General features: G+C 28.2%; 1 long non-coding RNA gene and 1 other non-coding gene across 3 annotated transcripts; one reads left to right on the top strand and one right to left on the bottom strand.

Moving 5' to 3' along the window:
• Positions 1 to 1,003: 1,003 nt before the first annotated feature.
• LOC111303962 (uncharacterized) lies at positions 1,004 to 8,539 on the top strand. Of its 2 annotated transcripts, none has more exons than XR_016327137.1 (3): positions 1,004 to 1,378; positions 4,003 to 8,127; positions 8,248 to 8,539. It is a non-coding gene; the product is annotated as an uncharacterized LOC111303962 (long non-coding RNA). The 2 variants fall into 2 exon arrangements; XR_016327138.1 differs by having other exon boundaries at positions 8,035 to 8,127.
• A 15,566-nt stretch (positions 8,540 to 24,105) lies between these two features.
• Positions 24,106 to 24,212, bottom strand: LOC149515283 (small nucleolar RNA R71). The gene has a single exon (XR_016327166.1). It is a non-coding gene; the product is annotated as a small nucleolar RNA R71 (small nucleolar RNA).
• Between the last annotated feature and the right edge of the window lie 889 nt (positions 24,213 to 25,101).

Consider the following 25,101-nt stretch of genomic DNA (forward strand, 5'->3'; position numbering starts at 1 on the left):
ACATAGTTAATTAGTATTATTTTTAAAATAGATGTTGTAGGAGTACTAATATTTTCTTATGTGTAATAGTATTTCTGAACTTAATTTTATTTTTTGTGGACCAAAAATCATCTTTTTAATATATTTAATTAACTTTAAGATTTTATTAAAAAAATAAATTTTAATAACCAATCATACCTAGTAAAAAAAATTAGTGATGAATTCTCATATTAAAATTTTTATAATTCATCTAGTGATCGCTAAAACTATTATAATATATTATTTTTATGCGACCTATTTTTTCTATTAATTTGAAGTGATTAATCTTGTAAATTTTTTTCAGTAATAGAATGCTAGTTTATTTAAGCTCTTACTCCTTGGTTTAGTGTATTTAAGCTTCATACTATTATTTTGGTGCATTCAAACTTGATTTGGATGAAAAAAAAACTTGACATGGTTCTATTAAAAATATGATGTAGAAGTGTGTATATTATGTGCTTTCAAAATATTTGACATTTGAAATCTTAAAAAAAAAAATTCAATCAAGATTAAATAAAACTTACTCTTTAGATGAAAATCATAATTAATTAGTATATTATTAATAATAATAAGTATTTATGAATATTTACAAGTAAAAATTTTGTATTTTTAATAACTAAAAGCAGTTTTTTTTTTAATTTTTTGGATTAATTATCATTTAATTAATTAATTATATATTTAGTTAAGAAAATGAAAAAATTTATAAAGTGTAAAACTTTTTTAGTGTTACATATATTTTTAATCATTAATTTTCATAAATTCAAGGGATAAAATTAAATTATTTTTTTCTTATTCTTTCTTGTTTTTCTTTGAATTTATTAAAATAAAAGTGTTAAAATAATATATAAATAGGTAGAGACTTATTTTTTATTTACCTACTTGGGCTAGGCTCGAGCAGTGGTTTGATATTGCAACCCATACGGCCAAAGCCTTAAGGGCCCGGCTTAGCATTTTTGTTCATCTGAAAAAAACATAAAAAAGAAAACCCTTCTCTTATGTCTGATCCCCTCCGAAGCATCCCAAATTTCATCACTTCAACCAAAAATGTTGAGACTCAAACCCAGGCTAATGCCGATCATCTCGCTTCGTTCCTCTCATTTCCTTCCCTGTCAAAACCCACGCCTTTTTCTCTCTGCTTCACTGCCCCAAACTCTCCCAAGCTCTTCTTCTTCTCTTCCCCATAAACCTGTTTTATCACTCAACAGTGCTGCAACTTTCAATAATGTTAATCTTGACCCGCGCTTTCTCTCCTGCTGTATGCCTGATAAATGCCTTAAGGTTGCGGTTCTCCTTAGCGGTGGCGTCGATAGCAGCGTCGCTCTTTGTCTGCACTGCTTTCTACCTTAAAATATGGTTCCAAGTAACCCCTTTTAACACCTTTCATGATTGGTTTTGTTTTGGTTAATTTTTTTTTTAATGTTTGTTTACATTTACTGATTCACGTATGCTTAGACTTAAAAAATAAGTCTTTCATCTTGTTGTTAGTGTTGATGATCTGGATTGTTGCTGGGTGACTTTGTTCTGCATTGAAAAGAAACAGTCCTTTAAAGTGTGTAAAATAGCTGACACAAGTGCTAAGTATACGTTGCTGGACAAATTTTTTTTTAGTTATCGAAAATTAAAATTAATTTCGTTTTAATAAAAATGTGAAACTTGTGTTTGTTCAACAATATTGGGTCGAGGTCAAGTGTTGCAATTTGAATGTTCTAGGTGGGGAATGTGCTTAATTGATTTTCTATAACCAAAATTAGATTTATTTTGGAGCATTGGTATTAAAGTGTCAGGTTGTCCTCCAGATTCAACACTTCTTCATCTTTGGATTAAAAGATAGGGGAGAATTTGATCCTGTATTATTGTACTGATACCATCTCACTTGGATTTGAAGAAGGTCTTCTTTGATATCTAAATCTTCCATTTTAGATTTTTTTCTCAAAGTATGATGGCATTGGGATCAGATGGCTCAGGAGTAGGAATATAATGCTTTTACAAAAATTCTTCTCCCATCTGTATATGTTGTACTGGTGCGTATCTCTGAGAGTATTTCCGTGGCTTTTTTTCCATAAGAGAAACTGTAGATTGAGGATTCAGCTTCAGTTTTTACTTTAATTCCTTCTCTATTTTCTATTTTTGGAAATTTAAATTGATTATCTATCTCTGGATTAGAGATTGCACCTACTCTTCTTTTACCTTTATCAGAGAAAAACTTGGATATTTTGTCTAGTAAATATCCATGAAATAAAATATCCCTCTTGTACATAAATTCATTTTGTATATTAATATTTTTCAAAATAATTGAAAAAGTCTCAATGGGTAAAACCTTTTGAGCTTTTTCAAAAAGTAAAATTTTCTGTAATTTTTCCAAAATTGGATGAATTGATTGTTCATCAAAATATTCATAGATATCAAGAAGGTTGTTTATCTCTTCTTTCTTTCATCAATCAACAATGCAAGAATTGGGACATCAATTCCTGCCCTATATAATGCTTTTATAACTATCATAATGATACCTAAATGTATGTATCTCAGTTGTGGATTTTTCACTTAATTCTTCTAATTTTTTCTTTAGTAAAAAGGGGTGTTTTTACCAATACTTCTCTAGAGGGTTTTTGCAGTGATGTTTTCACTAAATTTCTCTATATGTCTACTCATCCAAGGGTAAAATTTGAGATTTTGTAAACCTTATCCTTTTTAATGGTTTGCAATTTTTCTAATTGCTCATCTGAAATATGGAGTTCTCCTCACACATCTCCAAGTTTTGTCATCTGTTGTTCTTTTGTAGGTGTTTCATGAATAGTCGCTATGGTATTATTTAGCATGAAAATATATTCTTCATTTGAGTAGGAATTATTTTCTGAAACTAACTCATAAATTATTTCCTTGTTAGATATTTCTTCTCCAAAACAAATTTCTAAATCTCATTCTTCGAGAGTTCTTATCATTTGATTGGCATTTTTTCCTTTATTAGGACAATTAGGTACTATATAACCCTCTTCATCACAAATAAAACATTTACACTTTGTTTTTCTTTTTTTAGAAGTTTTTTTTTCTAACAAATTTCTTTTTCTTATCAAATATGCTTTATAGTCTTCCATTTAATAAGCTAGTATGTTCTATTTTTCTTATAACGGCTATGTTTGGATACACTATTGGTTGTTGTTTACAACCAAACTCCCTTTCATTATGTAATTTTTTTGTACATTGTCTATTGTTTAATTTGCTCTTTACTTGCTTGGTTGCTTTTGTTTTTAAACAATGTTCTACGATCGGTTTAATAGCAAATAATATTCTATTTCCTAGATTATCTATATATTCTCTAGTGTTTTGCAATATTAATATGATTATATATGTATCCTATTAATACATATGATGTCCCAATTCTTTTTAATTGTCATATCTATTAATACATATGATGTCCCAGATCTTTTTAATTCTCTTTAATTGTCACTCATTCCCTTGTTGTTTAGAGAGTTGTTGTTTCCCTTTGTTTTTAGGAGGGTCACCTATCTGGTCTGCTCAATAAATCATCAAAAATATTCTTAGTACCTTTAATATGTTCAATAGAAAAATTATATTGACATAAGAAATTATATCATTTTTTATAAATTCTTTAACTATGAGATTTAGATGTTTCCTATGCTTATCTAAAGATTGAGAAAAAATTAATATATCATCAATATAAATGACACCAAAATCCTTATATTTTCCGAATATAGAATCCATTCATCTTTGAAATATTTGTGGAGCATTACATATTCCAAATGGCATTGCATTCCATTGGTAATGTCCTTTTGGAGTGCCGATTGCAGTCAACGGTTTTGACTCATCAGTTAGCATAATTTGCCAGAAACTTGACTTACAATCAAATTTACTATAGTATTTAGCGTGTTTTGCTAAATTAATGATAACATCTTTTGCACGAATAAAATATCCATGAAAGATTAAATCAAGAAAATTGTCTATTAATATTTTTCAAAATATTCACAGAATGTGGTGGAATCGCTTAACAGAATATTGATTTTCAATGGGAGTTCATGCTGTATCTATATTGTAAGTTTTTTCTTTATAGTATATCTCTTTTAATTTCATTTTATTATCTTAAGACCCATATATCTATTTACTTTTTCTGTTTTAAATTGAAAAATATTTTAATTTCTACTCAGCAATTCTGCCACAAGCAGTTATTGACCCTATCAATTTTCTCAATGGTCTTACGATCTAAAATTTTCACCAGTTTCTTGTTATGAGATCATTTAGAAAACTGAATATCTATTGAAACCACAACAAGAGCCCGTAAAAAATTTCTATAATCAAGGTTTAATTTCGTTTTATCACTTTGAAACTTATATATCTGTTTAGCATCTTTGTTTTAAATTGAAAAATATTTTAATTGAAAATATTTATAGAAAAATTTTCATGATTTAATCTTTGATGAATATTTCATTGCAATAGTTATAAAAGCATTATTTAAGGCAGGAAATGATGTCCCAATTATTACAATATTGATTGATAAAAGATTTGATGAGCCTATTAAACCCCTAATAGGAGGAATTCAATCAAACTTAGTAATTAGTTGGGTTTAATCGTAAATGGTATTAGTGTTTTAATTCAAGAAGAATTTTGGCTACAAACTTTGTAAAATTTTCTAATTGCTTAACAAAATATTTATTTTCAATTGAAGTTCTTGCCATATCTATATTGTAAGTTTTCTTTCTTTATTTTACATCTCGTTCAATATAAAAAAATTTTAATATAAAATTTACCCCTTGGATGATTTGACATATAGAGAGATTTAGTGGAAACACCATTGTAGAAAACTCTTAAGAAGGATTGGTAAAAATATTCCTTTTTACTAAAAAAAAATAGAAAATTTGAGCAAAATATTACATGTGAGATACATACATTTAGGTATCATTATGACAGTTTTTAAAAGCATATTCCAAAAATATAAGAAGCATGACCATCCAAAAAACATAGTCTTTTTTATCTTGATAAGGAATTGACTAAAAATTTGATTTATATAAGGTATTTAGATATGTAAAGGATACTGAATTTCCTATCAAATTTCCTCACTTTCTATCTTTTCTCTTGGAATCTCTTCTTTTTTTGTAAATCTTCCTTTCTCCTATTATAAGTGCTATCAAAGTTATTAAACAAATAAAATCATAATTAAAAGAAATTCCTACGGTTTTTCTCCCGAAACTAGGAGAATCTAATGCTAGAAACTGATGCTTCTAATAAACATTGGGTATCTAATGCTAGAAATTGATGCTTCTAATAAACATTGGGGATATGTTATGAAAGCCAAAACATAAGAAAAATAATTAATTTGTGGCTATAATTTAGAAAAGTTCAAACCAAATGAAATAAATTATGTTACTTTTAAAAAAGAACTACTTTCCTTAAAAAAAAGATACCAAGAGATAAGATAAAAATGAAGGAAATTTTATAGGAAATTTAATGCCCTTTACGAATCTAAATACCTATTTATAGAACAAAATTTTAACCAATTCTTATCTTTTTGAGGATAAGAAGGAATCTAGTTTTCATATGGTCTTGCTTCTTATCTTCTTGAAATATGCTTTTTACTAAGGAATATGGTCTTGGAAGTCAAATATGCTTTTTGCATGACTTTGAACGGAGTATGCTTTTCAGAGGACTTTGAGACCATTGCTTTTCTTGATCTTATCTCTTTTGGATCTTTATCCTTCTTGGATATTCTCCAGGTTCGACCCTTATTCTTCTAGATTAAAAGATACAAGAGAATTTGATCTTGTATGGTATGGATACCGCCATCTTGGATTTGAACAAGATGCCAAGAGAAATCTCTAATGTAGAGATAGATGATTAATTTAGATGTCCAGAATAGAAAATAAAGAAGAAATTAAAGTAAAAATTGAAGTCCGAATCCTCAATTTCTCCTCAAATAGATTCAGTTCCTCCTAAAAACAAATGGAAACAGCAATGCTATGAACAACATGGATAATAGGTGACAATTAAAAAGAAGCAACCTAAACAAGGTTCTTCATCATCTTCTCAAGGTAATCCTAGATTCCTTACCAAGGAGTTAGTATAGGATTCAAGCACTAGTTTTTCAATATCCTAATTAAGGATATTATTTCCACCCAACAATTCCACCACAAGCAGATATGGAACCTTATCAATTTTCTACTATTTTTTTGTGGGATGTGGCATTATGTGGGTAGCATGAGGATTGGCTTATGATAGGCATAGCGTGGAGCCAAGTTTTGATTGTGAAAAGTTGTACTTTTTTTGTTTGTTTACATCACGATTATTTTGTATTTTGGATGGTAACATGAGTTATATATTTGGATCACATCATGATCTTTGATTGATATAATTGGTGGATATGATTTAATCAAAATAGTGGAAATATATGGTTCATAGTGTGAATTATGCACTTATATCATTTATTCATCACATTACTTGATTGGAGGGCATAACATGATATCATTTTGTGAAACGAGTTACTTTTTAAATGATTCAAAGTTTTAATATAATATACATTCCAATGTGCTCTTAAGTTGATATAGAAGTTTTTGTAACTTTTATGGTGAGAAAAGAAAGTATCAAGTAGTTTCACATATGCTATTAACTTTTTGTCAGATAGTGGGGGGATTCCTTGTCGAAAACTATTATTTGGTGAAGAAAACAAAAATTGAACTATGATAATTTCGTAGAATATATCCTTGATTTCTTCCAAAAGAAAAGGAAGAAAGAAGATGTCCTTGATAATTGAACTAAAAGGATATTGGTTAATAAAAGAATAGATCTTTACACATGGTGGGATTGTTTGTTTTGTGAAGCATCAAGAAAAATAAATAAAAGTTTCAAAATGGCGTAATATAAATTTGTTCAAGATAGCTTAATTTTTAACATAACTTTAAGGTGTCTAATGTGTCAAGATGTACTAGTAAGCCTATAATTGCTCATTGGAAATCCATTGGAAGAGCTTCTGGACATGATAAAAGGACTAAAAGGTTTGTTCTATTTTATTCATATTGTTTGTTATACTAGAAGGATATTTTGGCTGCAAGTTGAATCACTTGCACATCAGGGTGGTTTTGCCTTTAGAGTGGTGCAATTAGTTAGGCTTCCAAGAAACAAACTTGCATCTTAAATTCAACTATCAAGTATGAATTAATAGCTTAGCTACTGTAAACCAAGAATCAAATTGGCGGAAAGGTTCTCTAATGGTTTTTGGTTTGTGTACAAGCAATGCCGGCTATTTCCTTGCCTTGCGATGAGGAGGCTACATTCTCTAAAGCATGTATGGTAATTTTACAGTGGTTAGTCTAAGTAGATTTGCCTAAAACGTGATTTATTTGGGCATTGTTCTCAAGCGTGGAAATTGCTATACCTTTTCTGATATTTACTATGACTCGGCAAATCCTCTTACCAAGTATTACCAAGGCATTGGGTAAGAAGTATAAGTAGAATTGGTTTAAAACATTATTATTATTATTAGACGTCAATAATGACAACTTAACTTTAAATGGGTAAAAACGAAATGTTAAGTGTAATGAGTAATAAGAAGTTGTGGAATTGTGTTTTTTAGTACTAGTTAACCCATTGCAAACAATTACGACATGTTTGGTTCGCAGAACAAAATAAAGAGGGAATGGAATAATTATTCTTTAGGAATTGAAAAGAGAGGAAATGATTATTAAATGGTTCATTGAATGGAATAGGTGGAATATGATTTAAGTTGTTTGGTTTGGTAGAATTATGGGAAAGAATATATAAGGAATAAGTATAAAATAACTATTTTACCCTTCAACATAAATAATTGTATTTTGATTAAAAATTTTAATAAACATATTTTAAATTTTTTACAAAATATCAATTTTACTTTTCAATAAAATATTAAAATTCAAACATTAAATTCATAGTAATATCTTTGAAAAATGCAACATAACTTTTTTTCTTTAATTTTGGTTTACTTTTTTCTTCTTTTTTCGTTTATTATTTTTTATTCTCTTCCTTTCTTCTCTCTAGCCATCGTAATGGGCATTGTTGGTCATGCTATTGCTGCAAACTAATCTTATCACCAGCTTGCTACTTCAATGTTTCAACAACACTTGGTCGACGGTGCATTTTCTCCTCTCTCCTTGATCACTTTTGCTTCTTTTTCCCTCTTTCTTCCTTCGTTTGCTTCATGGGTTAGTCACTATTGCTGCTCTTACACCACATTTGGTTGTTTTTGGGCAGCTTCAATAGTGGCAACAACAAGCTATCGACGCAAGAACCAAATCTTTAATCTGACCAGATTTGGCTGCAATTGTGCTTTGAAATCGTGCTTCAATGATTTGATTTTGGACTTTGGCTCAAGATCTACTGTTTAAGTGACCAACTTTGGTAGTTCATGTTTGGATGGTGTCGAAATGTCGTTGGAAAATGAACTATATGGTGGCTAGGGTAGGGTTTTGTATATGTTAAGGGTTAAAGTTGTGATTTCATAAATTATTAAAGGGTGTTTTAGGAATAAAAATATTTTTCGCTATTCCTGGTGTGCATTGAATAACCATTCTGGGGGGGAGTCATGAATGGCTATTTAGGCCATTTAATGAATATGCCATTAATGAGTAGAAAAAGGCCCCTTACATGGTGGGTCAAATATTTGTGTCAAGTTCCGACCTTAGGACATTTTTGAAAAACAATAAAGAAGGTTAGTAAAAGGTAAAGGCACGATGTGTTTTTTGCGTTTGTATTTTAATGTGCAAGATAGATAGAATGAGATCAAAAAGGAAATAGAAAGGAGGAAATGGGTCTGAAATCAATCTATTTAAGTGGTATTTAGACCTTCATATTTATAGATGAGCAATAAATGATCATCAGGGGACAATAAAAATCATGTGGAACTGACGTGAGATTGAGCATGTTAGATTGATTTGATAAGTCAAATTGACGCAAAAGATAAAAATACCTCTGTTTCTCTGTTAAAAGTTTTTAAGAGAAAAAAATCACTATGCTCTTTTACTCATCAAATACCCCTAATAAGAATATTTATACCCTTATCCAACCTATTTTTTTTATTAGTTTAGTATAACTTGTATAGAAAATTTAATACAAACTTATTTTTATTTTGCATAATTTATAATTAAGTTAATATCTTAAATTAAAACTTTAAATATATTAATACAATACATATTAAATTAAATTAATGATAAGATATATTAATTAATTTTACATATACCTAAACGGGTAATGAAAGCCTTTTATCCTCTCGTTTTGCCCAACACACACAAAATAAAATAAAAAAAAAAAAAAACCGTTTTTGTCGGACTGAAGAAGGGGTTCGAGTATTCTTGCTATTGCAGTAATATCCCTTTGGAAACAGTAACAAAGTAACTGTACATCTGTCGTAATTAAAAACCAAAGTTGTCACCTTTTCATTTTTCATGGTTGAGATTTGCTACTTGCATGCACAATTTACTCCTATAGTTCCAACTCTTCGATTTCGTTAAGAATGTAAAGGCTCTACCAATCAGCGAAGGATTTATGTTTTTTTTTTAAGTTATTCACTTATTATATATAATATATATGCATATATATATAATTATTAATAAATTTATCAATTTTGTAGGTAAAAAATATTTTAAAAAATTTTATGAAGATATTCAAATTTTTTTAAAAATTTTTTTTATTTTCAAACATTAGGAATATCTATGAACACCTCATTGTCCGCCTATGCTACCAATCTATTAATCAAAATCTTTCAAAACTTCTACGCTAACTATTGTTGCATATATGAATATGAGTATTATTTTTCTCTCTTTTTTTATTTTGATATTAAAATTTTTTAGTATTATTTTTTTATTTTTAAGATTTATTTACATTAATTTAAGAAAGAAAAACGTTAATCACGTCTAATGATACTTGTTAAGAAAAGAAATATCTAATTAATGCATGTTTTATTATTAAATTTAGTAAAAATAATACATTAAATTTAAAAATAATTAAGGAGTGTCTATAGACACCCATAACTATTCATTGGATTTTTCATTGCAATAATTATTAAAGTACATGATAGAAATTAGAAAACTAAAATTATTTTTATAAAATAATTAATAAACCTTTACTTATATTTTTTTATTGAATAAATCTTCACTTACTAGAATTTCATATATAAAACATATATAACACCTTTTTTGGCCCACGCTATCAAAGGCATAGGGATATTAATATATAGAAAACCATATCCACCTACACATATCTCTTTCCTACAATGCATATCGACGAAATGAGTTCCTACTGCTGAAGTAAGGTTTATCAATTTGTTAAGGCGTTTTTATATAAACAAGAAATTTTGCCCTTGTGGGACAAAATTTTTTATTTAAATGTTTTCTATTTTTAAAAATATTTTTACATATTTTTAATTGATATAATTAATTAAACTTTTCAAGAGTTAACAAAATGAAATATACTATAAAAGATGAAATTAGTACTTAAATATTTTATTTAATTATAAGTATACATATGCCTTTTTTAAAGAGTTAGTTTTGAATTGTCTGTAAAAAAATATATTTAACAAAAATAAAGTCTAGGGTGAATATATGCATTATGTCATTTCTTATAAAATAAGTATACTATGTATAAAATAAATAAATATTTCAAATATATTATTTAATTATGTTATATTTAATTTAATTACTATATTTTTTATTTCATTAATTTCTTGTTTGAAATTATAAAATAATAGTATGAAATAAAATATTTTTAATAAAATATATAATTTATTGAAATAACATATAAGCATAAAAATTAAAACCAATTTTAATATTTACATTATAATTAATAAAAATAAATATATCTCATTCTTTATTATCACAAAATTAATAGTTGATTGGTATTTATTGCATTTGATTAAATGCATATTTGTATGCAACATTTTATTTTTGTTTTTATTTAATAAAATATTTTTATCTGACTTTAGTTAGTGTCGATTTATCTGCATTTAATTGATATAAATACTAATTTATTAAGTTAAAGTTTGAGTTTTAAATCGAAATTTAAAATTTATCACATTTTTTTATTTAATAAAATATTTTTATCTCACTTTAGTTAGTGTTAATTTATTTACATTTAATTGATATAAATACTCATTTATTAAGTCAAAGTTTGAGTTTTAAATCGAAATTTAAAATTTATCATAAAGAATATTATTAAAAAAATAAATTAATAAATGACAGTTAGCTAATAAAAATAAATTAAAATTAAAATCATAATTAGAACACTTAATAAATTAATTTAGTTAAATATTACATTAATAATAAATAATTTATAAATAAAAAATATATAATATTAAAATTTTATTATTTATAATTAGGTTTGGATAGTGAATACCTTTAAAAGCACTACCAGAACTCATGATGGATAGTAATTTTACTACCCAACCCAATTATAAAATCCATTAATTTTACTTAATCACGTCAGATAATGCAGGATACCTACTTACCAAAATCCCCTTAATTACTTTAAAAGACAAAACTTGACCGTCCAACATTAGACAAAATCTTAAACACCATAATAAATGTAACTTAAATATCTATACCAACCCTTAATATATGACAGAATATCACATTAAACTTTAAATTTTGTCGTACAAAGTTATATTCCATCCTGATCATATATTACTATACCATAATTGACCCTTCAAATCATTATTATTGATAAATCTTAGTTGTTTATAAAAATTAGATTTAATTAATAAATGAATGACGTTTCACAAAAACAATCAATAAAAGGAAGTGCTATGTTTTAAAAATGTCACATCTACGTATCATAATTTTATTGAATGTTTTAGAGACATCACCTATTTGAAAAATTAATGAACTAAGCAAAGTTTTGAGGATCAAGTTGTAACATTTTAAACTTTAAATATCAAATTAAGAATTTAATTATAGTTTAGATATCAAATACGTGAATTAACATAATAAATTAAAAAGGTGCCCACATACAAAGGGATCCAAATTTCTTTTTTTACAATACAATTAAAGATATATTTAGAGTTTATACGAGTTTGATCGTATTTTCGAACTATTTTAAGGGTGTTTTTCCTTATATTAAGTTAATGTAAAGTTTTATTTTAAAAATATTTTTCACAAAAATTGAACTTTGGTTTGTTTTTTTTTTTTTTTGACGAAGAAAGGTATTCCATTCATTCAGTTGCAATAGTGATATCAACCTGTAAGGCACTACATAGGAAGAGAGGTGGCTCTTCAATCCAGTACGTGTCCTGGTTACAATTTAATGTATGTTTCGCTAATCCGTGAGCTACATTGTTTCCTGCTCTCCCTATGTGCATAAAATCGTAGCTGGTAAAGCATCCACTTATGTCCTTTGCCTCTCCAGTGAGTAGTCCCATAGGTGACAGGTCCACTTCAGTCAATTGCAGTCTTTTCAAAACAGCCAATGGGTCTCCTTCTATTATTGCATAACAGAAACCAATTTCAAAAGCAAATCTTAAAAGTAATTAATGTAGATAGTTTAAAATACGATAGTTTATATCGAATAAAAAGATTTAATTATTAATATATTAATTTTATTTATATTTTAAATAATTATATTTAAATAAAAATAATTATTATATGATAAATAATAATTATTTAAATATAAATAAATTATTATTCATAAAAATTATGATTATACAAAAAATTATAATAATCTGAATAAAAATTTATATATGTTCATTCATTATAAATAAATCTTTCAATATAATAATTTTTATTCCTTCTAATTAGAGAGTTTGAAGTTTTGTTGTATCTTAAAAGTATAATTATTTTAAAGAAAGTGTTCTTCATGTCTCAAAGCTAAAATTCTTTTCTATTATTTCTTTTCTCTTATTTATTTTTTTCTAACAATTTAAAAATAATTATGAAAAATTTATATTTTGCATGAGAAAGATACAAGAAAAAGAAATTGACATAATTTAGAGAACAATATTAGAGAAGGCTCAATGTGTCAAAGGATTAATATTTTTATGGACCAAAATGTTAATTTTCATAAAGATCTTTATTAACAGTATGTATTTTATTTTTTGCATAATTACGGTAAAAAGATTGACTGAATAAGATAAACACGTTAACAATTTATTTTATTAGTGTGTAAAGTTACAATACAATAGATAAAATATTAATTACATTGCATAAGTTTATGCATATTATGAATTTGATTCTACAATTAGATTTAATGAATTGTATTATATTTACTTGAAAAATCGATGCTTATAAAGATTGGGATGTAAAATAGCTTGAAAACATAAAAGAGAAAGACATGAATTGATTTATGACAAAAAAAATTATCACTTGTTATCAAGTAACTAATTAAATTGGATTATAATGGAATGATTGATTGTTTAATTGTCATATCTTAGTTATATATAGAATAGGTAAATTATTCCATGGTTTCTATGAATATAATCAGAAATGGGTAAAGGAGTTTACCATGAGAAATTAAATACAAGTAGAGAATATATGCAGAAAATAAGATTTGGCTACAAAATTAGTTTTATTATTAAATCATGGCATAAATTTTGAGATAATAAATTGAGTAAACTATTTGTATGGTTTTATGTTTATTGAACATTTATAAATCAAATGTTGATATAGATATATTTTTTAAATTTATTATTGGTTCAAATTTTGACTAGTGTTCAATTTTCAAAAAAAGCAATTAAAATTAAATTGATATATGTGAATAATTATTATTACGATATAATGTTTCATGGATTCATTGGTGGACAATAAACCAAATAATTGTTATTATCAGAAATATGAGTAGAATGATATGTATTTTGCTTATTAGGTGTATTATATTAGAAGTGATTTTACAAAATAAAATTTTATTGTGAACAATCACAAACTAAAAATCATAAATAGTCATCAAAGAATTAATCAATGGTTACAAAAAAGTATTGTTGCTTTTCACATATGGGATATTAACTAAATGAAAAGGCATGTCATTAAAAAATATTGAAGCATTTCACGGTTACAAGCATTTTAAAGGATGCCTATTAATGTCTAATTAGGCATGTTTATAAATTAGAAAAAAAAACATGCAAATTCAATGTTCCAAAGGCACTAATACATGTATGTGTTTAATTCCATTTTATGATGGCATTGAGAACATTAGTTTGTCATATATTAGGAAAATGAACTGAATGAGATGAAATTTTCTTTCTTATACATATAAGAAAGGTATGGACTATAGAGATAGAATGCAATCATCCAATTAATACATTATTGGTTAAACACAATGAAGATATTTTTGCTTCTTATATAAATAAAAGGCCTTTTGCAGGCTGTTAAAATGAAAAGTGAACAAGTTTCTAAGGTTTTCAATAGTTCATGACAATGGCAAATATATGGCTGGTTATACATCATATTAATATATGAGTTTAGATAATAATATTAGTTTGTCAAAGCCGTAAGCCTTAAAGTTAGCCAATCAATGATTTAACTAATGCAAATTCATCACGACTTTTTGTATGAAATATGAATAGAACTCATATTATAATTATTATTTATACTATTTTATGAAAATGAATCTTTGGATTCATGTTTCATGACTTGCATTGATATTGTGATCTAGATATGAACATATTGGTCACAAAATGATTGTAAAAATATTTGAAATTAGAGTTAAATATACTATGGACTCTTATTATATATAGGCATATTGGTCTTATGAGTAAAGTTTGAATTTATTATATATCCGAAAATGTTATGAGCAATTAAAAATGATAAATAATAGAGATATATAGGCTATATAATTATGAAAAAATAAAGTTCTCATAAATTTTTGAAATCAAGTTTAGAGGTTTCAATAGTCATAAACTTGGAATTGGCCATTGGCAATTACTATATGCATTGAAAACTCATGATAACATTTGAGATAGTTGGTTTTCACTAAAAACCATTATTATAAATGAGATAACTTCAATAGCCAAATTTATATGATTTATAGGTATGATGTGGATTATTATGGTTGGCTTAGAATAGCCATAAGCCAAAATTGATGCCACAATCTTGATCACATTGTGATAATTTTTTATCATGTATTTGGTCAAATTCATGGATTGTATGAATGATTTATTATTTATGGTTTTATATAGTGAAAACTCAAAAGTATATTTACTTTGGAAGCCATGAGTGATCAAAGATATTATGAATATGAAAACTTTTATAATAGCAAAAGGAATGCTATTTGATCCATTTGGGTGATGAAAATGGTTTTGTCATGGTAATAAAAAATTATTAACAGTGTCCACAATGAAATAGATTCATATAAGTATTTATGAATCGACATAAAAGTCTAAAAATGAGACTATAGAAGCATGATTATATTTGAAATCTACTTATTAATGTAAACTCTTATATTGAGTTTGAAACTTTTATAGAAATATTAAGATATTTGCTAGTTATTTTTCACTAAGGGTGGATTTTGAGGCCTTCTACTTAAAAAAAAAAAACCATCAAATAGTGAAAAGCTAAATGAAATGACAACTTGATTAAATATGTATGATATCTTGAACAATTGAATGAGACAATCTTTAATAAAAGAATGAATACTTGCATATGGTGGGGGTGATAAGAATTAAAAGAAATAAAAATTGCTACTATAGTGTTGTAAGATTTTAGTATAATTTAATGAGCAAATTATACAAGCTAATAAGTTTAGACACTTAAAGTAAAATCATAAAAGGATCCTAAAGAATTTTAAAAGGACTAAATTGGTTTGGCTTATTCATTGAGTTTATCCAATTGTACTAGAAGTATAATTGTTTAAAAATATATAAAAGTATGGAAATAGAATGGTTGAAATTAATGAATATAGAGTAGTGGCCATAACCAAAATCAACTATTTCTTAAAATGATAAGAATGAGACAACAATGTTTGGAGCATATAAATGATATGCAAAATGAAAATTTTAGACATATTAGCCTGAAATGATTATATTAGAGATTCAATCTCAAGTGGACGTAATTATCATAAAAAAAAATTGAATTCAAAGATATTTGGTTAGTAGTACTACAAATCAAATGGATTTAAACCCTTACTATTAGATACTAATATTGGAAACCCAACTTTGAATTAGTAACCTCTAATTACAAAGTTTAATGAGTAAAAACAAGTTATTGTTATGTGTCTGTTAAACACTAGTAAAATTTATTCAAATTTTAGAAACTAGTGTAATCCATTATGTTGGGAGGATGAATTTTTATACTCTTAATGGAGATATAATAAAAACTCTACCTATATAAACGTAAAAGTGGTGCCACATCACCAAAAAGAATTAAGGTCTCTCTTGTAATTATTTATGAATAGGATAAGCACATGGCCATAATAGTGTTAAAAGCAGTTATAAACCTCTGACAAAAGAATAAATAAGTGTTATATATGTTATATCTTTAATTCTAACATTAGGAGTTAAGGTTTAATCTGTGGATATCATCAACTTTGTTCAAATTTTAAGATATATAAGCTAATTGAAGGCTTAAATCAAAAGATACATTATTGTATTCATAATATTTATTTGTGTAAAAGGTAAAAATTAAGTACCAACATTCCAAACTAGTGAAAAATTGTTGGTAGTTTAGAATATGATACATCCCACATTGGATAAAAAGATTTAATTATTGATGAATAAAATTAATTTTTGTATTAATTTTATTCATATTTTAAAATTATGTTTGAATAAAAATTATTATCATATGACAAATGGTCATAACTATTTAAATATAAATAGATTATTATTCATAAAGGTCATGATTATACAGAAAATTATAACAATCTAAATAGAAGTTTATATATGTTCATTCATTACAAATAAATCTTTCAGTATAACTATTTTCACTACTTTTGGTTAGAGAGTTTGAGGCTTTATTGTATCTTAAAGACATAATTACCTTTAAAAAAGTGTTCTTCACACCTTAAAGCCAAAATTCTTTTATATTATTTCTCTCTTCTTATTTATCTTTTCTAACAGCTACAGCTCCTTATGCTTTTCCCATGAAAAGATCATCTATCCTATTTATTCTGATCATAAATGCTCCCATCAATTGGCCTTGTGAGTTTTTGATAAACACTCCCACTCCCTTATTTTCAATTCGATCTAGTGTTGTATCAAAATTTACCTTATACTTTTCATTTTTGGGTGGTACTTTGTTCTTTCCTGAGCTTGGTTGTATTCATGAATGTATTGTCTAATAAAATTTGTAGTTGGGATTGCTGGGGCTCTTTCCTCTCCATAAACTGCTTTGTTTCTACTAGTCTAGGTTAACTAGCATACCACAGCTAACTATTATGGATATTCAATAGTCAACTTTTTTATCTTCTCTTTTATCTAATCATGTCCTTCTTTATGCTCATGTTAGTGATTATCGCAGGTTAAGTTTAAACATTACCATATCTCTTTTACCTCTTTGCATTATTTGAGTGTATGGTATAATGTTTCTGTTCCATTCTTACATCTGTTACAAATCTCATTGACTTGAACTCTTTTTCATGCCAGTACAATCATGGTTGTAAATATTCCATGACATACCCTCCAGAGTAAGACCTTGATCATATTTGGAATGCATGGTGACCATACTTTTATCAATAATTCTTGGTCATGCTTTGGCATTTCTTCCCACTTATAGTTATTTTCTTTACACAGCAACCTATACATGTTCTTCACTAAGTATCTTCCCCTATTATCATGGTGCCACATAATTACGTTAGAGGCTTTCCTAGTGCTTACTGGTATCATGTTGATTGCAACTACCTCCTCTTTCGTAAATCTATCCTTTAATGCATTCTCGTTTTATTATCCAATACTTCAATCAGTTATCTCATTCACCATCTCTTCAACACTTCATGCTTCCTTTAGTGACTGGATTATAATGTTATTATTAAAAGGCACCCATTTATCAATCCATTCCTTGATAGATTTATCCATTCCTTGATAGATTTATCGTTCCCTACCCTTCACCTCACTTATCGTTTAAGGCTAGAAATAGAAGCCCATAAACTTCCCTATGTAAGTGAAGGGTTGTTTCCCAATCTCGATTCAAGAAATGAACCACCTGGATAATAGTTTCCTTTTAGGACATGAAGTACAAGTGTGTGTTCATTTTTACGTAGCCTTCATTCTTATTTGGCCACAAATGCTTTGTTAAGCTTAGTCATGTCCAAAAAACCCATCCTTCCACATTTTTTTGAACAACATGTCTTGTCCTAGTTAGGTCAGTGTAGTCATTCTTTATCCTTATTATGCCTCCACCAACACTTACTTATGATCTCAATCATTGTCATGCACAAAGTCTTAGGAAGTAAAAAATATCCCATGGTGTAAGTCTAGAAAGATTGCACCACAAATTTGATAAAAACCTCCTTACCCCCTTGTGAAAGCATTCGACTAAGCCTTCCAATCATTTGGCTTTCCGTTCTATCCTTGAGTTCTTTAAAAGTTTTCTTCCTTGCCCTTTTCACCATGGATGGCACTCCTAAATATTTCTCTAGGCTCGATATTGTCTCAATGCTTAATGTCTCCTTGATCTTGACTTTCTTCCTTGCATGTGTATTACAATCAAAATACAAGATTGATTTATCAAAATTTATGCATTGGCTAGAGCTTTCTTTGTATCTCTTTAGCATATGCCTTACCACTTTGTTTTCATTTCTATCTATTTTAGCAAATATGATACTATCATCAACAAAAAAAAATATGAGTAACTTTGAGTCTAAATTTACTTGCCTATACTTTATAGATTCTACCTTCATCTTAGTGTTTATATAAGAGTGATGAGAGTCTTTTTGTAAAAATTTGAAAAAATATAAAGAAAGTGGGTCTTTTTGTTAGACTTCATTTTCTAGTTTAAAATACATTAGTTATACAAACCATTAACTAGAATTAAGTAAGAGACTAAAATGACACATTTCATAATAAGATTAATCCATTGCCCATGAAAACCAAATCTAGCTTTCATTTTAGCAAGAAAATTCCATTCCACCCTGTCATATGTTTTACATAAGTTTTAAAACAAAGTATCTATCCATCTATCCCTCCGTTTTCTTTTATTTTTCAAAGTGTGTAACATTTCATAGGCCACATGAATGTTATCAGTGATTAATCTACTGGAGGTGAATGCATTTTGAACATCATTAATACAAATAGGTTGAATGTATTTGAACCTATTAACAAGTATTTTTGCTAGAATTTTGTAGATTACATTAAACAAACTAATTGGTCTAAATTGGCTAAAACTTATGGGACTCTAATCTTAGAAATAAGCACAATATGGGTATGATTTATATCCTCAATCTCTCTTCCCCCATTTAGACATTCTAAGAAAAAAGTTATAATATTAGTTCTTATGATGTTCTAAAATTTTTGGTAAAAAAGAGCTTGCATATCAAGTCTAGAAGCTTTGGTTAAATGCATCTGCTTAATTGTTATTTGGATTTTCTTAGCTTGGAATATTGCAATGAGTGAATTATTCATCTTGTCTGTTACCCTTTGCTTAACTGCCTTTAGAACATCATCAAAGTTGTTTATCCTATTAAACTGAAATAGTTTCATGCAGTAAGAAGTGGCACTTTGTTAGATGTCTACTTCACCCTCGCACCATTCCCCATCCTCATTCATTAATCTTTTAATTAATTTTTTTTTTATTTTCTCTTGGTTGTCTGTGTATGAAAATACGTTGTGTTTTTGTCTCCTTCCCTTATCCAATCAACCTTTGACCTCTGCATCTAGAATAGTTCTTTCTTTTTTAATAGAATGTTTAACCTATCCTTTATGTTGCTCCCACGTGCTAAAGCTTCTTTTGTTAGGCTAAAAAGTTAAGGATTTTAGAGTTTATTTTTTAACTTTTCTATTCTTTCCCTCATGCTGCCAAACTTTTCATCATGCTAGCATCTTATATGCTCCCCTATCCTTTTTATTTTAGCATGTACATCCCCATGCATGTTCATATGCCATGTATTCTAAACCACCTGGCCATAATCCCGTTCAAGTGGCCTACATTAGTTTAAAATGAAACATACTTTTTTTACTTGTGTTTCTTTTTTTGTCTAGCCCTATTTGTGTTCATTAGTATAGGCATATGGTTGGAAACCCCTGTTACCAAATGTTGAATTTTATTATTGGTAAATCTTTCAATCCATTATTTTATAGCTATTCCATGGTCCAATCATTCATGTATATTATTGTTCATCGTTCTCCCTCACTCTCACGTGAACCAAGATCCTTTAAATCCCAGATTCTCCAAGCCATAGTCTTTAAATGTATCCCAAAACTCTATCATTTGGTTCTCACTCCCAAAGCATTCCTTTGAATTTTCATAATTTCACATTATTTCATTGAAGTTTCATATTCATAACCATTCCATATTTTTTCGGCACTTCAAACTCCTTAAAAAAGCCTATTTTTCATGCCTTTTACTAGTTATTGATTCTCCATATACACCCATGAGTCTCCATGGTCTAGTTTAGGCATTTTCCCTCACTTTCATATCAATGTGATTCTTAGAGTACCTTAATAGTTTTAGCTGCACACTTTTCTGCCATAAAATGACCTATCCTTCACTTTTCTTTTTTGAGATTTTTGCGCTAACTCAAAAAATTGCATCCATCACACATTTTCTCTTTATTTTATCTAACATCCTGTCATTTGGCTTAGTTTCACTAATATAAACCAAATGGGAATCTTCTTTTGTGATTAACTCCCTTAGAGCTCTAATTGTATGTAGGTTCCTAAGCCCATGGTAATTTCAAGCCATACACCTCATTGTCCTTAGTAAAATTGGTTACTAATCATCGTCATTTTTAGATTCACTAGATCATCTCTTTTTTATTTTTTCGTATTATTTTAATTATCAGTTTGTTCATCCCCTATTGTTACATACCCTTGCTTTCTTTTCCCATTTTGTATGTTTTGGCCTATTTCCTCAGGTGTTTAGGCTTTAGCTAACTTTTTCCATTTCTTCTTTAAGGTGGTAATTTGTTTTGTGACTAGTTCCTTTTTTACCGTTGGTTTTTTTCTTAGTTTATTGGTAGGTTCTATGTTCATTTTTCCTTTGGTTTGGTTTTTGCTCCTAGTCTTGTATTTTCTTTTTTGATTTTCATATCTGTATGGGCCCTTTGTCCCCTGCTAAGCTTAATATTTCATCTATTTTCATTATTTTTGTCATATTTCTTACTCCCAGACATTTTTTCAAAAGTTTTGCCCTTCCTCATGTTTTCACCATCTTAAGATAAGTTTAAAATCCCTACAAATGAGGAGGCCTCGTGATTTTCACATAAAATATTATCATTACTATTTTCATACCTGTTTTGTTGAACTTTTGGACAATCTCGCCCCTTTTTAAGCCCAGTTAATGGTTGAACCTTCCCGTTGCACCATTGACCACCTTTGATCCTTGTTCTACCATCTTATTTGACTTGCCTGACCTCTTTCAATTTCATTACTGTTTATCTTTGATGTTCCCCTTTGTGGTGCATAGCCTTTATATTGTTTAGTTTTTTCTTTGGTGGTGACACTTTCATCCAATCTTCATATTGCCTCAAATTTCTTTTTGTTTCATCCCCACTTTAATTCATGCTACATTCTATATCCATATACCCTAGTATCCCACATGAATAACAAAAGATTGGTAATCTTTTATATTTCATCCTTTAACAAATAGCCACCCTTTTTTTTGTCCCAACAACTGAGATGACCCTCATAAGTGGTTTTGTAACATCTATTTCTATTCGAAGTTACATGAAGCTCTCATTTTCATATGTATCTATGTTATAATCTATTTCCAACAAGGTTCCTAGTTTATTTCCTATCATTTTTGCCATTACATTGTTAATCATGTTTAAAATATGACCATATATTAATAGCACCTAAATATATAGTGTTTTTACAAGCTAAAAATGGTGCTAAAATTTAAAATTTTAGATGATTTTTAGTGCTTTTCACATTGTTTTTACGATTTTAGGTTTTCAAGCTCACAGATATCATTTTATACAAGTCATGCATGTAAGCATGCAAGGAGCAATTTTGGCCCAATATTGGAAGCTCATAGTCGAACCACCTTGTCCCATATTTGTAAAGTTTAAATTGCACAAAGACTCTTCTATGCTGCATTTGGCCACTTCTATCCCAAAAAAGGTTGTATAATACTCCAAGCTCATTTGGACTCTATCATGTTTGGTCAAAAAGAAGTTTTGATCCAAGTATAACTTATTTGCTTAGCCATGAAGCAATTATGTGGCATAAGGACTCTATCCATTCGACTATGCAAAAGTGAATATTAATTTGCAAAAGCATGGACTATACAAGCACCATCCTATTTGGCCAAGACTTCAAGAGTGCTTTTATACAATTTTCACCACAATCAAGCTAGGTACATTGGGTCAAAAAGCATTGGAAGCTCACCATGAAACTTGTTGATTAGCCTTGAAGATTTTAACTTGGAGTAGGATTTTATTCATTTAAATTTCAAAAATTGGATAAAAATCAACTTACTCTTAAACTTCAAAGCCTTAAGCAAATTCAAGAGAGGAGAATGATCAAGATTTGGTCAAGATTCAATCAAATGCCAAGATTGCATCATCAAAACCCCATTTGGCCAAGCACGCTTAAGCTTGAAGAAGTCCTATTCAGCTATGACTCCTTAGAAGATTAAGATCAAGCTTATCATTTAAAGTTTGAATATGAACAACTATTATAAATCCTACCTCTTAGCCAAACCCTCCATTATAAATAGAGAGGCTATTCATCATTTTCCATTATCCCATTCCTCATTTCTCTTCTCTATTTTAGTTTTTATTTTTTATTTCTTTTAGTCCTTTAGTTTAGTTATTAGCTTAGGTAATAAATTTGCCAATAACAAAGCTCTTGTTCTTTAAATTCTTTTAGTTCAATTTAAGAAGTTTTTTTTCCAAAGATCTTTTCTTTTATTACTCTAAAATTTCAATTCTTGTTTTTAAAATCTTTATTTCGGCAAAAGCATTCTTTTTCTTTCAAGATTGATTCAAGCTTTCTTTTACTTTTACAAGATTTGGCCACCACTTTCTTTATTGCTTTGCAAATTATTTTAATACAATCTCTATTCCAAGTTTTTTACAAGCAATTAGCATTCTTAAATTTTTTTAATCTTCAAGCTTTAAATTCTTGTTTTCTTAGATCTAGTCTATGACAATCTTTTTTTACTTTTCAAGTGACAGTTGATGAAGTCAAGATCTCTAACTACACATTGCTTTTAATCTTTATTTTTATTACCCTGCATCAAACCTTAAATTTCTATTTGTTTAGATATAAGATTTTAACCTTTTGCCTTTAGTAATTGTGAACAACCTAACATTACATTCTATAACAAATAAGGAGATAATACTGAAATAATTTATTTTATTACTTGATTTGTGCACTTACAGGTTATACAAAAAGCAGTAATCAAGTTTATGGCATCGTTGTTAGGGATTATAGCGGTGTTCTCAATATCACTAAAGAATTCTTAGGTTTTTATAATCTAAACCCTTTTGTTTTATGTATTTACTTGTTTTTTTTTTGCTTTTCTTTGATCTTTTCTTATTTGCATGAGTAGATCCAAAGTGTTGAGTTAGCTTCCATTGATCAAGAAATTGAAAAAACCTTTAGAACAAGGAAAAAAGAGCAATCAAAACCATATACACCAACATCTATGACTAATGCAAATAATGAAGGGTAAAGAACCTTAAAGGACTATGTAGTTCCCAATGCAAATGATTTTCAACCATCCATTAGAAGGTCGGTTATCCAAGCCAACAACTTTAAGATAAAGCCTTTAATTATACAAATGGTCTAAACTTTTGTGTAGTTTGGAAGGTTACCAAGTGATGACCTAAATCTTTACCTTTTTAATTTTCTTGAATTATGTGAAACTTTTCACTATAATGTGTTTTTGATGAATCAAATAGACTAAGATTATTTTTTTTCTCTTAAGGACAAGGCAAAAAATTGGTTGTCATCATTACCATTTGGTTTAATCACAACATGAGATGATTTGGTCCAAAAGTTTTTAGCAAAATTTTTTCGTATCAGCAACAATAGCAAAGCTAAGGAATGAGATCACCATCTTTTTACAAGCAATTGGTGAAACACTATATGATGGACGAGAATGATTCAAGGAGCTGCTAAGAAAATGCCCACACTATGGATTACTCAAATGGCTTCAAATCTAGATCTTTACAATGGTCTCTCACTACTTATGAGAATCATCTTAGATTCAGCTACTAGAAGGCCAATTATAAGCAAGACTTTTGAGGAAGCAAATGAGCTTATTGAAGAAATGGTTGCTAATAATTACCAGTGGGGCATAGAAAGAAAGGTTAGTAAAAAGTTTGCTGGTTTATTTTAGGTTGATGCTAGTATTTCTATCAATTCCCAATTAACCGGCCTCACCAAAAAGATTAAAGCCTTAGAAAACCAACTCTAAGCTAGCCATGTGAATGCTATACAAAAATTTTTTGTCTCCTATGATATCTGTGAAAGACCCCATTCTATTAAATGATGCCAATTTAGAATAGAACTAATCCAATACATCCAACAAGCCAAGCCAAACAACAATCCCTATAGCAATACCTATAACCCTGGATAGTGAAACCACCTAAACTTTTCTTAGAACTAATCAAACCACCAACCCACCAACCCACCAACAACTAAACCAACAACTACTACCCCAACTCACTAACTTACAACCCACCATAAGAAAAGAAACCTACCTTTGAAGACATGTTGACCCAACTGATGTAAGCCAACAATGCCAATATTCAGAGTCAAGTTACATCAATTAAGAACCTAGAAAACCAAATAAGTCAACTCGCCCAAGCCATAGCCAACTGTTCTGTAGGTACTTTGCCTAGCAACATTGAATCCAACTTTAAAAGACAAGGCAAGGATGGATGTAATACCATTTATTCTTTACTAGATGTTAGGATGGGAGATTTTGACAAGGAGGATGATGAATCTATAATAGTAAACCTTTATAGTTTTGTGAGACAACTTGAAATAGATTTCATAGGAAAGGAAGATATATTAGAAGATGAGGA

The sequence above is a fragment of the Durio zibethinus genome, chromosome 13 (genome assembly GCF_047325235.1).
Source record: "Durio zibethinus cultivar Kanyao isolate XHJ-2024 chromosome 13, ASM4732523v1, whole genome shotgun sequence".
NCBI lineage: Eukaryota > Viridiplantae > Streptophyta > Magnoliopsida > Malvales > Malvaceae > Durio > Durio zibethinus.